At 41.4% G+C, this 16,585-nt stretch overlaps 1 long non-coding RNA gene across 16 annotated transcripts in view; it reads left to right on the forward strand.

Annotated features, from left to right (window-relative positions):
- LOC135320909 (uncharacterized) overlaps positions 1–4,354 on the forward strand; it is a 131,023-nt gene extending 126,669 nt beyond the window's left edge. For 15 of the 16 annotated variants that reach the window (XR_010380282.1, XR_010380258.1, XR_010380266.1 and 12 more), the window contains one exon: positions 108–4,354. This is a non-coding gene — a long non-coding RNA (uncharacterized LOC135320909). The remainder of the gene's footprint in view (positions 1–107) is intronic. The other variant, XR_010380268.1, reaches the window with a different exon arrangement.
- Positions 4,355–16,585: the final 12,231 nt, after the last annotated feature.

Here is a 16,585-nt window from a genome sequence, read left to right on the forward strand (position 1 = left end):
CTTCCTGTGTCATCAGGTCTCTGTTTTATGGGAAAACATTTTTTACGTGTCTTTTTTCACTTACATGTTTCGTTCAGATGCTTGTTGCTTTTTTCCCTGTGCTTCAGCGTTCCTAGGAGAGAATTCAGCAGTGCAGCATCCTCTCCGAGCTCTATGAGTTGATCGGCTTCCACTGCAAGTCCGTCTTCTTCAAGTGGGTGGCCCCCGTGCAGCGCTTGGCCCCCGGCATCCCGGAGCCTGGCGGGAAGGCCTGCTACCGACTCCTTCTGCAGACGCTTCCTGGCTACAGTCTGTCACTGATTCTGCAGGATTCAACAAAGGTTTTGGGACTAAAACATTGCTTCAGTCCGATTAACCATGCCTTGTTTGGGCCCTGCTCTCCTGTCTCAACAGGGTGAATTGTGATTCGTGTAGAGCAGGACACAGCAGACTTTTTTCTGTCAAGGGCTTGGGAGGCAATATTTCAGGATCTGCAAACCTCCTGATCTCTGGTGCAGCTGCTCAGCTCTGCTGTTCAGACGCCAGAGCAGCCGGAGAGTCCACACACCCACAGAGCTTTATTCACAGCAGTGGCTGGGGCTGGATTGGGTGTATGAACTGCAGTTTGTCCCCACAGCCTCCTCACTATTGACGACTGTACCTGAGCGTGCATTTGCGACAATGGGTGAACCTACACTGACACGTCATCATCACCAAGAGCCCATACTTGACACTAGGATTTACACTTGGTGGTGTGCACTCTGTGGGTTTGGACAGATGTACAATGACACGTTTCTACCATCACAGCATCATACAGAGTAGTCTGTCTTAGTGACCCTAAAAATGCTCCTTGCTGCACCTCATTCATTACTCCTTCCCCTCTAGCCTCTGACAGTAACTGATCTTTTAGTCTCTGTGGTTTTGCCTTTCCCAGAACACCATACAGTTGGAATCAGACAGTTGCAGAATCTTCCCAGATCGGCTTCTTTCACTTAGTAATATGCATTTAAGGTTCCTCCATGTCTTTCCATGCCTTGATAACTCATTTTATTTTAACACCATAAATAGTCCATTTTCTGCCTGGACCACAGTTTATTTATCCATTCACCTACTGAAGAACAGCTTAGTTGTTTCTGAGTTCTGGTGATTATGAATAAAGCTGCTATTAACATCTGTATGCAGATTTGTGTGTGGACGTAATTTTCCATTTTGTTCAGTAAACACCAAGGAGCACAGTTGCCAGATCATATGGTAGGAGTACGTTTAGTTTTGTAAAAAATTGCCAGACCGTCTTCCAAAGTATCTGGGCCATTTTTCATTCCCACCAGCAATGCAAGAAAATTCCTGACGCTCCACATCCTCACCAGCATTTGGTGCTGTCAGTGTTCTGAGTTTTGGCAGTTCTGACTGGTGTGCAGTGATAACTCACTGTTTCAGTCTGCAGCCCCTTGATGACAGATGCTGTGGAGCATGTTTCCATAGATTTCTTTGGCATCTAGTTTCCATGTTGAGGTGTGTGTTGAGGCATTTTGCTCATTTTTTAAGCAGGTTATTCATTCTTCTTGTTGAGTTTAAAGAGATTTTGGTGTATTCTGGATATCAGCCCTTTATCAATGTGTCCCTGCCCTTCACCTGCAGCACCGGAGTTGTCCTTTGGGTCTCAGTGGAGTGTCAGCTCTTCAAAGAGGTTCCCTGTCTTCCCTCACCTAAATACTGTCCTTGAACTTTTCACTTTCATTGACTCACTTTGTTCTTTTTAAATAGCATTTCCCATAATTTGTAAGTACATTAAAAAAAAAGGCAATGATTGAACACTGCCTCCCCCACCAGGCTGTGTGCCCTGTGAGAGCAGAGACCCTGTCCCCACTCACCATGTCCCATGACAGCACATGTCACATGTCCATGTAAATGTGTGTAACGTGGGGCCAAACCTGATGAGCAGCTATGACGACATGTGTTGGCTACCATTCATTGAATAGAGTTTGTTTCTTGATCTTAATTTTAAATCACATGAATGAAACATGTTTCTTTTGAAAAATAAAACAACAAAGCACACCTCCATGTGATTGGTACTTTCTACTTAGCCTTCTGACCCAGGAGGGGACGTTCACCATCATTTTGTGGAGGAGGTTGGGGAGGTAAAGTAGGAGAGTGAGATCAAATAAAGTAAAAATGATAACAATCAGCTGGCTTTATTTTCACTAAGACAAATGTTACTTTAAACCATACCTCAGCTGTTGTTCTGTTGTTTTAAACACTTCTCATAGAATTAAATGGAAGCCCACTAAACCCTGAAAGGGAAATTATGTGCTCAGGTCCTGAAAAGTGTTTATGTCTATTTCTTGAAATGCACATTTTCCCTGCTGGTTACAGAATGTCATGGCGGGAACACAGCCGTGAGCTGTGTGTGTCTGCCAGCTTCACGGGCTGCTCACTGTCATTTTCATTTTCTTGTGTTGCAGTGTATGAAGGTTTTCCATCAGACTGTTTGCTCAGCCCCTTCCTGAATGAGGGATTGAATTTTCCACAGGAAATCTTATGGAAGAGAGTGACAAGGCACATGGGTTTCCCAAAAAGCAATAGTTGTTGTAATAAACTCTCACATTGGTGAACTTTTTGAATACAAGCGAGTTGAAAATTTTATCACTAGGTCATATGCCACAAATCTGTCTTAAGAATAAAAAGATTCAGATTTTATAGAAGAAGCAGTTTGAATCAAGTATAAATTACAATTTGTACACTAGTTGGTGTTAGAACATGTACTCACTCTTACCATAATTGCCTGTGGTAGGAACTGGATCATTATTTATTTATTTAAAAAAAATCCTCAAGGTTCTACTTGCCTCATTCTTGATGCGGCAGTGCTGAGGTTAGTTAAGTTGGGACATTTAGAATTCTTGGCTAGGTTTTCAGGACATTGATTTCAGCCTCTTTATCTTTTTTAGAATCTCTTCTTTGTGTCGGTCTTTGGTCTTTTGACAATGTGGAAATACTGCACAGATCAGTCTTTCCCTTTTTCCTGTCTTTATGGGAAAAGATTTCTGTAAGACACACTACTAGGACATTAAGCATTTTGTGTGGGGTAAGTTTGGTCGGCTCAAAGGATTTCAATTAATACGTATTAATACTTGCTATTCAGCTAATGATAAGAAAATTATAAAATAACTTAATTATACATCAATAAATATAGTACAATAAGCCCATCACCCAGATTAAGGAATTCACAAACATTTCCATATTTCCTTTATTCAGACCTTTGTTCTTTTACTTGTCCTTTGTTGAAGTATTTGACAGCAAATTCAAGAAAACATGTCATTTTACCCTATGTACTCAAGTAGGCATGTCTGAAAAATGAGGGCCATTTCTTTGATCAGGTTTTTCCATTTGACTTATGTGCTCGTTAAGTACCAGCTGTATCAGGCATCTCACTAGGCATTAGGAATCCTTGGGGCAATGAGACAGTCCTGGCTCCCAAGGAAGTTAAGGGCTGATGGAAGAAACCAACACAGGAGCTTAGGTGCCTCACCTAAGGTCCCTGCGGGATGACACCAATTGGAAAAAATTTGTGCACAATACAGTGGGATTCACAGAAGGGACTGGTCAGACTAGTAGGGCAGGCCGTGAGAGAGGCGGTCAGCAGGGCTACAAGAGGAGGAATCATTTGATCAGAATCTGAAATCTTTTCTGCCAACCTTCCTACCAAGCCCTAGGGCCCATCACACACAACCCTGTGCTGTAACTGTTTTTGATTCCTGTTACCACGTCTCCTTCAGGAAGGATTTTAAGGTGGAAAATATTTAAAATCAGTAATTGTTGCCAGAAGGGACATAGAACAAAGAACATGGAAACAACACAAATGTCCATCAGCACATGACTGGATAAAGACAAGGTGATACATATCTACAATGGAATACTACTCAGCCATAACAGATGCAATTTGCAGCAACATGGATGGACCTGAAGACTGTCATTCTAAGTGAAGTGGGGTGAAAAGAGAAAGAAAAATGCCATAAGACTTCATTTATGAGGAATCTAAAATTAATAGCAATAATAATAAGACCACAAATGAACTAATTGTTATTTTGATTTCTTGAATATGCTTAAGCACATATGACTGTCCTTTGTGATTGGATTACCATATTCTGTTTATTATTCTTTTGTAGTTGGCTTTATTCCTCTGGTAACTATGTAAGTTTAAAAATCTGAAACTCTAATCTGTTCTTAGAAACAATAATTAGTACATATATGTAACTAAAAAAATGCAGTATACTCTATACATGTATTTACATGCAATGTGTATGTGGAGTTGAACTGTAATAATTATACCTAATAATACTGAAAAAGGAAAAAAATAAAATAATATATAAAAAAACTAATCACCCCTCTTTAAATATTAAAACATTCAGTTCTGAGATTCTGTGAAAGACAGCATGGAAGTAGGTTTTTAAGATTTTCTCCTTGTTCCTCGGTGAGCAGCCTGGGCTGCAGAGCTTGGCCGCCACAGGCACCCAGGACTTGCCGGCTTGCTCCTCACTTGTTGGGAGGAAGATTAGCTGATTCAGGAATATTTATGCTCTTAGAAGTTGCTGAAAACCCCACAGAGCTTCTGTTTACATGGAGTGTATCTGTCAATATAGCCCATTTTAGAAATTTGAACAGAAAATTTAAACCCAAGAACTGACAAGCACACGCTGCCCCAGCACGTGGTCAAAGCAGTGCTGTCACGGTGGCGTGTGTTGGTTCTAGAAAAAATGCACCATACACTCAAGAATGAGGGTGAACCCACAGATCTCATCTCAGCAATGCTATGAAGAGGTGGGACCCAAAGCCCCTAAAACAGTGCTGAAGTCCCCAGATGTCCCAGAACACACAGAGCCATGGGACCAAGAATCCAGTGTCTCATGGATCATCAGCCGTGGAGACCGCGTCCTGGGTCAGGAGAAGCAAAAGTAGGGATACCAGGCACACAGTCCTATTACAGCAAAGCTTTAAAGGTGTTGAATTGACTAAAAGAGTGGCAAAGATTTGCATTTAGAATACTACATTTCCTCTCCTGGAGACGTTAGAATGATAACACTGATTAACAGAGGATGATTGTAATGGATTAACTATGATACTGATGACATGAGCTGCTCACACTAACCCTGCACTCAATGTAGACTAAGCCTTTTATGCACACACTTCATTAGGTCTCCACATCCCTGCAAGGTGGCATTAAGCACTCATACAACCATGAAATCAGTGACTATAAAACAGTCACAAGGCTTTCTCTGCAGCATGAGGTAGCAAAACCAGCAAGGATTTTCAATGACAAAATCCAAAATCATATATATTTGGGAAAGAAAGCAAACAAAACACAGAAGGACAATAAAACAAAAGAGCAGATGGAATGGAAACTTTTATTGAAGAAAGCAATGATTGATTCAATTACAACAGGTAATGTCCCTGGTATAATTGAACCATCAATCCAAATTTTTGGAATAGTGAGTTGTGAAATTACTGTCTCATTTAATATTGGAATTCCTAGTTGGACCAATTTGATATACATCACTGGTGTGATGTTATCTATTTAGGTAAATAACAATATTCATATTTTTTAAGGTAACAGGAATCATAACACAGGACTCCAGATTTTGAGAGAGAATTCAAACAACTACTATCATACTCCATCCAGTAAGGACAAGTGTCCCTGCGTCACCAAAACAATGAGAATTTGCACACAGAAAACACATTTCTCCAGTTGTGACAAATACAAGACCGTGAACCATGAATTACGAGAAGAAGCAACTGTTTAAATGCCATGGGCAAAATTTTTTATCATCTTGAAAACATCACTGATGCACTAAGTAAGAAAAAAAATTGTTTTACTAGCAAATCTAACTGACACAGGGGATTTTCCAAGTGAGAAGGTAATTCCAAATATTGCAGTAAAATGAGTTAAGATGATCTGTGCAGTGACGGAGCTGATATTAGACTGACCAGCATCACGATTTCCGGTTTTACACTTGCTCTCTTCTTGTCACCTCTGACACAAGAATGCATCATATGATTTTTTTCTTTAGGGAAAAAAAGATAAATAAAAACTAACTAGAAGATGTGGTATGGAAAGCAGTAATGAAGTTGTCTAACCTAATAATGCAGCCAGTGTAATGTAGCACTTATTCGGGCACTAGAATTTTTTAAATCATGATTTATTTTATATCCTATTTCTATCCTAAAGGAGGCACTTAAAGTTTTCTACTTTATTCAACATATCTTGTGGGGGTTGTGATATACACTGGTATGGCAGTTTTCAGAGATTCAAAATCGCCTCTGTGGTTGTGGTCAGGAAAGGCAAGGCTCCCTCAGAGCTGAGACGGAGAAGGAATCCCCGGAGTCAGCCCCCGGGCAGCTTCCGAACCGCATCTGCTTGCACTTGGCACAGGACACCATCAGCAAGTGTAACTCTGACAAGGAGATTTCCCCGGGGACCTGGGAGGTGCTCTAACATTCTGAAGCCACTTGTTTCCCATTTAGGTAAGGCTTGGAAAAACAGTTTATTAGAAGTGACTCCCTTTGTATGTGCCTTTTGTCCTGAGAGGTCACTAATTAGCAAAAATATAAAATACCCCATAATATAAGAATTTAGGTACCCCATTTTTCCATCTACCTGTCTATTTGTTTATCATATTTATACTTAGGTTACACTTTCCATGATGTTCAATTCCGGGCACCAAAAAAGAAAGGTTGCAAAATATTTTTTATAAAAAGCGGGAATGGGTCTAAGGTTTAAAAACCACTACTGCTAACAATAAAAGCCAGATAATATTTTTAACCTCAATTGCATCAGACCTTCCCGAATTCCTCCCTTAAGTTCACTGTTAAAACAATAATGGAATCTCTGTCCTTCCAAGACTCGGGCCTGATCGCCACCCATCCAGATATCTTTCTGTGGGTCCCTACTTGTCCTCGAGGCCCCCAAACACAACTTACGGGTTGAAATTTCTTCAGTGTTCCTACTGTAGGGGAAACCTGGAAGTCCCAGGCACTGTCCAGGAGTCACACCTACCTGCAAAAATCAAAGTCATGTGACTGAAATGGGACAACCCAGGTTGTGTGGTAGGGCTGAAAGCTTACCAAAAACAGGTTTGGGGGCCTTACCCAAGCCCTCCAGCTCCTAACATGAAGAAGTACAGGGAGGCCAAATTAACCACGAGACTGTGTGGCTTAATTACCCCATGAATAAAGGATTTGTGCCAGTGCCACCTTTAGACAGGGAACCCCAGAACCCAGACTTGGAAGCACCCTGTCCCCTACCCTCTGAACAAATATTCTCTCAAGACACATAGTGAGAGATGGGAGCCCCGGTGAGCTCTGGAATAAGATGCGACCTGAAAGACTGCTGGTAACAAATGGTGTGCAGCTCGGGCAACCCCCAGGACCACCAGCCATTCTGGTACCACTGATGCCCACACTTCCATCCACAACAGTTTCTTCAGGACACTTATGCACATATAACCATCACACAAAAATGATTGCTTAGACATATTTTAAGAGAAATAACATTATGAGAATGCCAAATTCATGACATGTCAGAGTCAAGACCCCAGAGTATTTACTGGATGAGATCTCACGTGTGCCCCGCAGTGAGCTTTAAACCCTTAGGACACAGTCATGGAACAGTAGGCATTTTCTTTCTTTCCTCCAAGTTGGCTTTACTGGAGAACTCCGTAGACACAGGAAGACTCTGTTTCCCACCTCTACTACTTACACAAAGGGCTCATCACGTGGTGAGGGATCAGCGCTTGTGCGACCGGCTCCAATGTGAGCACTCCAGTGCCCAGCTCCTCCAGGAGCAGAGCTCCCCCCACAGGAGCAGAGACCCCCCCAGGAGCAGAGCACCCCCCACGGGCACTGCAGTGCCTGCAAGAATCAGGAGTCTGATGAGTGAGCCCGGGGCGGGCAATTCAGGAAGCAAGCACCGCTCCCTCAAGCTCTGCAGGTGATCTCTGTGTCATCTTGAATAAATACAGTCAGCATTAAGATGTTTGACAAGAGGGTAAAAGGTAAGGCCTCTCCAAATCTCCTCGCATTCCTTTAGTTGGAGACCTGGTAGAACACATGGCGACAAGAGAAGCTGGCTTTTCATGCCCACGTTGGCCTCAGGGCTACAGGGGAGGCCACGGTGCTGCCTCCGCCCCACTTCCTGCCTTCGTCCTGCAGACCTCACAGGGGCCGCTGACTCGTTTCTCTGACTTTCTCTCCTTGGTTGTGCTACACTTCCAGCTTTTAAAAGCTCACAAAATCCTCACTGGAAAATCTTTAACAATGAACCCAAGTCAAATGAAATCAACCAAAAAGACACACTGCCTTCTTCATTACTTTATATTTTAGGATGAAATTCTTGAAGACGACTCCCTGAACTGAAGGGGTAGATGGAGGAGAAAAGAAAACAAGACAAGCATTTTTGGGCCCATAAAAAATGAGAGGTAACCAGATGGTGTCTAGTCTTCATTGCAACTCTCTGCCTGCCCCAATTTCACATGCCTCTCCCAACTGAACCCATCAGAACTCGACTGAAGGAGACGGCTGTGCAAATTTATTGGAAACCAAATAAATCACTATGGAAACAGTCTCCCAAACCCAGTGAGAACACTGTAAGCTGACCAGTGCCAGGATCTGAATACGTGCAGATCAAAATTCCGACCCCCTCCCTGGTAGGTGTACTTACAGTGGGGGTTGTCGCCGTGCAGTTTGTCTGCATCCAACATATAAAAATGAAAGGGACTCCAGTTTTCAACATCACAGTCCCTCTGAAACAACTGGTGGTCAATTAGCGTTTGTCTCCAGCAAAACTCGATTTTCTCCCCTGCACGTGGAGGTGAACACACAGAAGAGACTGATGATCCCCGCTGCGAGTGTAGCTAAGTGTGTCTAAGCAAGCTGGCTCCATCAGCATCCTGATGAGCAGGGGAGTGTGTGAGCCGCGGGGCTCTGCAGACTAATGGCCAGGCAAGGAGGGCGCTTTCTTACATTGGGGAGAAAAAGGCTGGAGCAGCACTCGCTGGAAATAAATTCTAATTAAACCTTCAGGTGCGGTTCCTGCAGCAGAACCCACGCCAATAGATGAGGCTCCCTCCGTGCTGTCCAGTCATGTGAACCAGGCTCATTAATATACATGTGTGTTTGGTTTAGCAAGTGAATCATGTCTGTTTTCTGGAAATTACATGAGGGTGGAAAACCTTCCAAACATGTTCATTTATTTGCTGTGGACTTTGTTTAATCCTCTTAAGAGCATTTAGAATGACAAACTTCTTAAATTAGCATGTTTGCCTGAGTGACCTTTCCAGGCACATGGGCCGAAACCTAGGACAGCCCAGAAGCAAATTCAAAACCGTTCCAGCTGCACAGCACTGCAGAATGTGTCCAGTTTGAGAATAAGGATTTTTTCTCCACACACTTTTCCTCCTCTGCCCAAATTAATCAGCCTCTGCTGCTCTTGTGTAATGAGTATTGTATGACTCATCTTCTCTGCCTGTAAAATGGAAATGGGAAATACTTCTGCCCAATAAAATGACATAGAACTAAGCCCCAAAATTATATATATTTAAAAAAAAACAGGGCTTTATGCTGTCCAGGGATATGAATCATTTATTTAATATATCAATTGTTACTAGAATAATCTTTTTAAAATGTAACCCCTCCTCAGAAAACTTCAACTACTATTCGATAAAAATATCACAGAAAATTTCTGAAAAGAATTTAAAGGAAAATCATTTTTAACTGAATCATGTTCTAGGCACACTGAATAAATTCTTTTTAGAGAACTACTTGTTTTTAATAAATGACCTATAAAAATACACCCAGCATTAACCAGTAAATCTTCATTCCTTATTTTAAAATTCTTAAGGCATGCTATATTTCTTAAATCAAATGAGGAGATATTTGCAAGCCAATGGACAACGGAATTACCTAAGAAGACATTATAAAGCAGCAAGAGCAACTAGCACTTTGCCAAGCATTCTGCCTAAGAGTCACTCGTACCATCTTATTTTGACCTGACTGCTTAGAGGTGAGCTCCATCAGCGCATTTAACACATGAAGAAACTGAGGCTATGTGTGGTCATGTTTCCAGTACTTGGTGGAGCCAGGATCCAAACCCGGATCTTTGTCTATAGAGCCTGTGCCTTTACCAGATCACACTAAATTTCTCACTCTTCAAATGCACTCAGTCCCCGAGGTAACACACCTTCCTTGCATTTCTAGGAGTTTTAGGAATTACTGAATTACAAGGACTAATCAGACATTTGTGTGAGCTAATTTTATATTTTCTGATTTTCCTGAATCAGTTCAGGCTGAATTCATTCTACTTACGAGAAGTCCTGAGGCAGAGGAGAGAGGGGAATATAAGCCAGACATAAACAATTTCAAGAGATCCACTTCATCAAGGAAGCAAAGTATTAAGTAAGCCATTCTGCAACATGCTTGTCAATAAACCTTGGTGTCTCTCTCTCAGCCTGAAGGAGGGTAAGCCCTCCAGCCCATCTGCCTTCCAGCCACATACCCTGGATGACCTTGGTTCCCTCACCGGTGACACATGTGTTCTCCTGGGACTCTTTGTAGAGATTAAATGATAAAACTGTATGCAAAGGGGCTACTTCATTGCCAGACAGTAGGCACTAAACAAATAATAAAATTATTTTGTTTCATGAAAATGGGAGGCAAGTCTCCCAATTAAACATTCCTGATAGAATCCCAACAAGCACTTTAATTTGTCTACAAGAAATTGTAAAATAGCATTTCTTTTTTGAAGGCCGTATTCATTCTCCCTACTTTTTACAAATCCTGGCTGTTATCCTGAAAATCTATTCCCAGAACGTGGCATCCATCTCCCATATTTAAATCCTTTAAGTTTGAAATTATGATGAAGCTTGGGCACATAAAGATTCACACCATAATTCACAGAATAAACAAAGACCACAGGAACAGGGCCACCTCCAGACCCCATGTGCTCAGGACAGGCTCCAAACTTCACAAAATCAGAAGCATACTGTTTGAAGAGAAAGAAAATTGAATGTGATCAAGGAGGCTGACATAGAGCACTGGCCGGCTCACGAGACGACCCCGTCGCCCCCTCGTCTGACCTAAGTCATCGAACACAGTTATCCGTTGATCTCTAACTAAAACTAGAACACGGGTAGGGTTGGAAAGTAACATTTTTTCCTACAATATATACATATTGTCAACTAAAAATTGGCACTTGTCATCTGCCTCTGATTTGGTTAAGTCATGAGCCACTGCAGCTGCTGACTTTCAACACCCTCTGAAAGTAGTTAAGTGTGGAGATCAGGAATGGGGCGCTCTGTGCTCTGGGAAAATGGGCAGAAGAGTATTCACATAGTTAGACATTTTCAGGAAATTTTATGCGCCCAAATTCTTACATCCCCTCCTATCTAGAAAAGCGCTAAAATCATTAACAGAGACACCTGCTTCTTGACTAACAGCAGCCTCTGCCTAAACTTGTATTGGACCGCACGTCCCCCTTCACTGAAATCTTATATAATTCTGAGCTCCCCCTCCTCTTCAGAGCAGTTCCTCCGAGCTCTCTGAGATGCTGTCACCTGGGCTCTGGTCCTTATTTTGCCCCAGATAAACTTTAACCAACAACTCTCACGTTTTGTGGTTTATCGACAGTACCACAAAAATTAAGCTTACATACTTGAACTCAGAGTAAACATTCAGTATCAAATATTTCTTGACTTAAATTCCTATTTAAATGTAAATAATTATTCCATTTCTTAAATATAATATCTTTAAATATAAATTAACAGATATTTGTGAATCTTTGAAAAATATAGTCTAGAAAAAAATTTTAGCAATTAAAAAAGCTATTGTGTGGAGCTTTAGAATTTCAAAAGTGGAAGAGAATAGTATTGTAACTCAAGTTCTTGTTTTAAATGCAGAGATCCTGAGGCCTCAAAAGACATATCAATTTGCCTGATTTTATACACTGTCCTTTAACAGAAAACCTTGAACTAAGTTCCTGGTCTTTGAGAAACCAAGACTTGCTCTGCTGGTGCAGGGCTGAAATTTATGAAAATGGGTCGTGAGAAAGAACCAGAATGCGGGGGCCTGGGCGAGGCAGCGGAGGAAAGGAGGGTCTCACCTTATCGTGGGTGAGAAATAGTCTCCCGCAGTGCTGGTGTGATGGGCATCCCTCAAGTGCCTGAAAACTACTATTTAGCACACCTGCCACCGAAACGCACACAAGCTGTTTAACTAGAAGGCTGACCAGGAGGCTTTCTCAGTGACACAACAAGCTATTTTCAAGTTAACTCTACAACTACAGGAAGAGAAAGAATAGAAAGCTGGTATTAATTATTAAAAATTTACACCAAGAACCATGGAAATTCCAGGAGAAATATAAAGACGTTGGAAGTTTCATTATGCTAACTTACTGCCAATTCATTTGTCTTAAAAGCTGTGCTATAAAATATATTGTTCTTTGTTGTTCCAAATCACATTTGAAAGAAATAATGTTTCTTAAGGGTGTTTCTGGAAATTTCTTCTATTTCCTAACACCAAATCTCAGACCCTTAAAGAAATGGGGGGTTGGCATTTCGTCCACTGTTCTCTAGGCAATTTGTTTTTCCTTCAAAGAACAAGTGGGGAATCACACAGAAAAGCATTTGAGCATCAGGCTGCTTACATTTCCTCCGGGAGTCTTGGAAAATAAGGTGGAAATGAACAGTAGGACAGAAACATGGCGGGAGAGTCACTGGCTAGAAGGTGAGAACAAATGTGTTCTCCAACGTGCTATGGTAGCCACTAGTTTAAATGAACTGAACAATTGTTCGAGCATACACGCACTTCTACGGGAAAATCTCAACCGTTACCAAACGATCAGTGCAGCCCGAAGCAATGGACGGACTGCGGAGGCCCCCGGCGTCTCATCGTGTTGTCTTACACCATGTGCAGGTTGAGCAGTGCCTCCCCGCCCCCTCCCTCCCCTCCCCTCGATGGAGATGGCTGGTCCTGAGCTGAGCTTACCTCATAGCAAGCTGTCTCTCAGCCCTCTGTCTAAAGCAAGATAAAAGCAGGAAAGCTACCTGGGACTTTACAGAACCAACCCAAAAGGGAACTGAAGCACCTTTCTTCCCTCCTTTCTGCTGCCTGGAATGTGGGCCTGATTTTTGACACTCAGGCAGACACTTTGGGCCATCAAGTTGACGGGCTGAAAATAAGAGGCATCTGGTTCTCTGACCCTGGGACCTTCATGCAAACCAGCCCTGTGGTACCGATTGCTTGACTTCTTTATGTAAGAGGGAAATACAAGTTTAGCATGTGTAAGCTACCGCTGTTATCTGGGGAAGTAGGTGTTGTACATTGCCACGGTAAGTCCTAATAATAAAGTTAAAGATTCACCAAAAACTATTTACCAAATAGTTAATAAATGATAGAGTTCCTGATTTTTGTTTTAATGCTATGAAATGTAAATCAAGTTTCAGCATATGCTAGTAAAACAAGACACTGTGGAGAAAAAGCAAAACAGAGATTATAGAACAGAGACACAAAGCCTCCTCTTCTCCAAGGCACAGGAGGACAGCCGTGACTCTACGTGCCAAGGTTGGAGTCTCATGGGCTCCCTGTTTTCCTTGCCTTGGGTTGTCTTTTCTTTCCAGCCTTGGGAAAAATGGATGACTGCTGGTCAAATCATTTCAGGAGCAGCTTCCATCGTGTAGAACCCCTGTCTCTTCCTTTCCTCTGCCTCCTGGAATGTTCTGACACAATTAATCAGTCCAGCCTTCTAAATTGAGCAAATGGAGCTCAATCAATCTGCTTTTAGACAGAGTTAGGAAACAGACATTAAAAAGCATAACTAGGAAATCTTATCTTCCAGAGGTCATTGCACAGATGAAATAGGAGAATATCTGTGAATCACTCTGTAAACACTAAGTACAATACAAACAATATTAGTACTGATTCTATGTCACATTCTTCAAAAAACGAAAACAGAATAGTTTTCTACCAGAAGGAGAAGGTGCTTTACAATTTTCTGTCACTTTAATTCTTCAAAAGTTTCTATAAAATTGATGTCTTTAAAAAAATCAATGCACATTAGGGACTAAATTTAATTCCTTCATCTTCCCCTGTTTAACAGATATCAAGAATGATACCATTTCTAGACATTTTATCTAGGAAAGCCTTTGGTATACATGAGGCACAGAGCATGACAAATTGTCAGTATCACTCAGGATAGGAAACCCATGTTTGATACCCGAACTTGAAGACATGAAGAAGATGCCTGGCATGTCCCACTGACCTTTCAAGCTGTTATTTTTGAAACACTTGTTTCTTCTTGGTCCAGAACAGACCCGCATTTGTTGATGTGAGACTCTTTAAGTGAAAAGGTAAACCCATCATTACACTTTAGAGACTGAAGCCTTACCCTCCTCATCCATGTGGACATAGCATCCTTACTGATTCCTAACATGAAAAATGACCACCAATGACATCTCAGGATGCTCCAATGCAGAGGTTCTCTGCTGCAGTGAAGAGGAAAGAGCCGTGTGCTTCAAGATGTACTTACTGTCTGTAGCTCACTTGGCAAGACACGGCAACTTGTCTAAGCTAAAGCTTAAAAGTGGAAAATAGAGACAACATCCATGGCAAAGGGCATTCGGAGGCTAATTCCTTGGCCCCACTTCATCGCTTCTCAAGAGCCGTGGGCAATACATTGAGAAAGGCAGCAATACGTTACCCGACTCATCAAAAAGCTGTGCCTCCTACTAATTGACAGTAAAGCAAGTGTCATCTGGCTCAACAGATCTCCCTGTGTCTCTAAAGTGTTCGTCTACTTTTTCTTTATTTTGTCGGTTGGGGGACACTCCTTTTTTGAAAATCCTCCTCCCTGCAGTAGAAGTTCTTATTTCCCAACCAGAATGCAGGCTTGAAGGGGGGCAACAGAGCTGAGAACACATAAATCAGTATTTATTCCTTGATATATTTTTTACACATGGACTAAAAATCATTGGGTCAGTTGGACATCAATACCATATCTAATTTACACTATTGTCAACTTTCATTTTACTACCAGCTCCTGAAACAGTCACGTGGTCACTAGGTTTTTTTTCCTTCCCTTGACCCATGGTTTCGATGATTTCTAACCAGACACAATAGCTTTTTGAAAAGAAGTCTGTTTCACCTTTTGCTTTTAAACTAAACTTGTGTGCTTGACCCTGATTTCATTCTAACATTCACAAAAATCTATCCAAGGACAACCACATTTAACATCATCTCTAGATGTCTTGAATACAATGGTGAGTGATTCTTCCAGATCATTAAACTATATATGCACATTATGCTGTGGTCCTATTCAATTTGTGGTGTTTACAGGAATCGTTACCTCTTTGGATACTTTATTACACATTTAGCATTTCTTTATCCAATTCAGTTACATTAATATATAAGATTTCAAAAGATCTGCTTTCTCAAAATGATGATATTTAACATCTATAGTCTATTTTAAATCAAGTAATTCAATAAGGTTGTCAAGGACAGCAGTGAAGGTTGTGTGTGGTGATTGCTGCTTCAGAGTCTCCGGTCCTGTCCCTTGATCTTACAGGTGTTTACGCATCCTTGTCAATGTCATCACATCAGTCTATTAGGAGCTGAAATTAAACTACCTGGATGCTAATTTTTTTTTAAAAAACAATATACTCAATTTCCCCTTCTAATACTTTATTGTTTCTCATACTGAGGCTCACCAGTTTTCCTAATATATATATTTGGTGGGGAGGGGGGCACAGCTCTGAATGCCTGCAGACAGCACCAACCCTATAAGATTAACCAGAGGTGGCCGTGGATGTTCTGTGACTTCAGCCACTGAGCACGAGCACCTGCTGTCCTTCCAACTGTTCTGCCTCCATTATTGACAGCTCTGAAGGTCACTGCCTCTTGTAAAATTCTACAACATTACAGTTCATATATTTTTAAAAGTTATAAATTTGTGAAAGTCGTCTGCTGTTTGTGTAAAAAGAGGGGTACTTCCTTTTGCTCATTTCAGGCTAAACTAAGTCCAGAAGGACACACACACACACACACACACACACACACACACACACACACAGAGAGAGAGAGACACACGCAGTTCTGAGTGCCCCCAAGGAAAAGTTTGAAAGGCTTCGGGACAGTGGTGGCACTCAAACCTTTGGAATTTTGAGCTCTATGAAAGCATCACTTATTCAGAAATTAAGCATTATAATTCTAGACAAAGAGAATCAGAATCACCCACAAGATAATTACCAGAATTTTTTTAAAGAATGTATCTTCCCTAAAATCCAATGATAATTCAAATATCCATGGAAAGAAAGTAGATCAGTAATATCAAGCAATAATTTCTACACTATTGCTGATTAGACTTCAGCCTCAACCAAAGAACATAGAAATAAGATACCTGGAGATAAAGAGATGGAAATGAGGTATTAAAAAGCAAGAATATAAAAGAAGTAGCGGCCTTACGGAAACCTGCTCATTTTCTTTGAAATAATTTCTTGGTTACAGGAACTCACTCGTGAGGATCTGGAAATGCATCAAGAGGAAATCTAGCAGGGAAAAGAAGCAGAAG

This window comes from Camelus dromedarius, unplaced genomic scaffold, assembly GCF_036321535.1.
Source record: "Camelus dromedarius isolate mCamDro1 unplaced genomic scaffold, mCamDro1.pat HAP1_SCAFFOLD_164, whole genome shotgun sequence".
Taxonomy (NCBI): Eukaryota; Metazoa; Chordata; class Mammalia; order Artiodactyla; family Camelidae; genus Camelus; species Camelus dromedarius.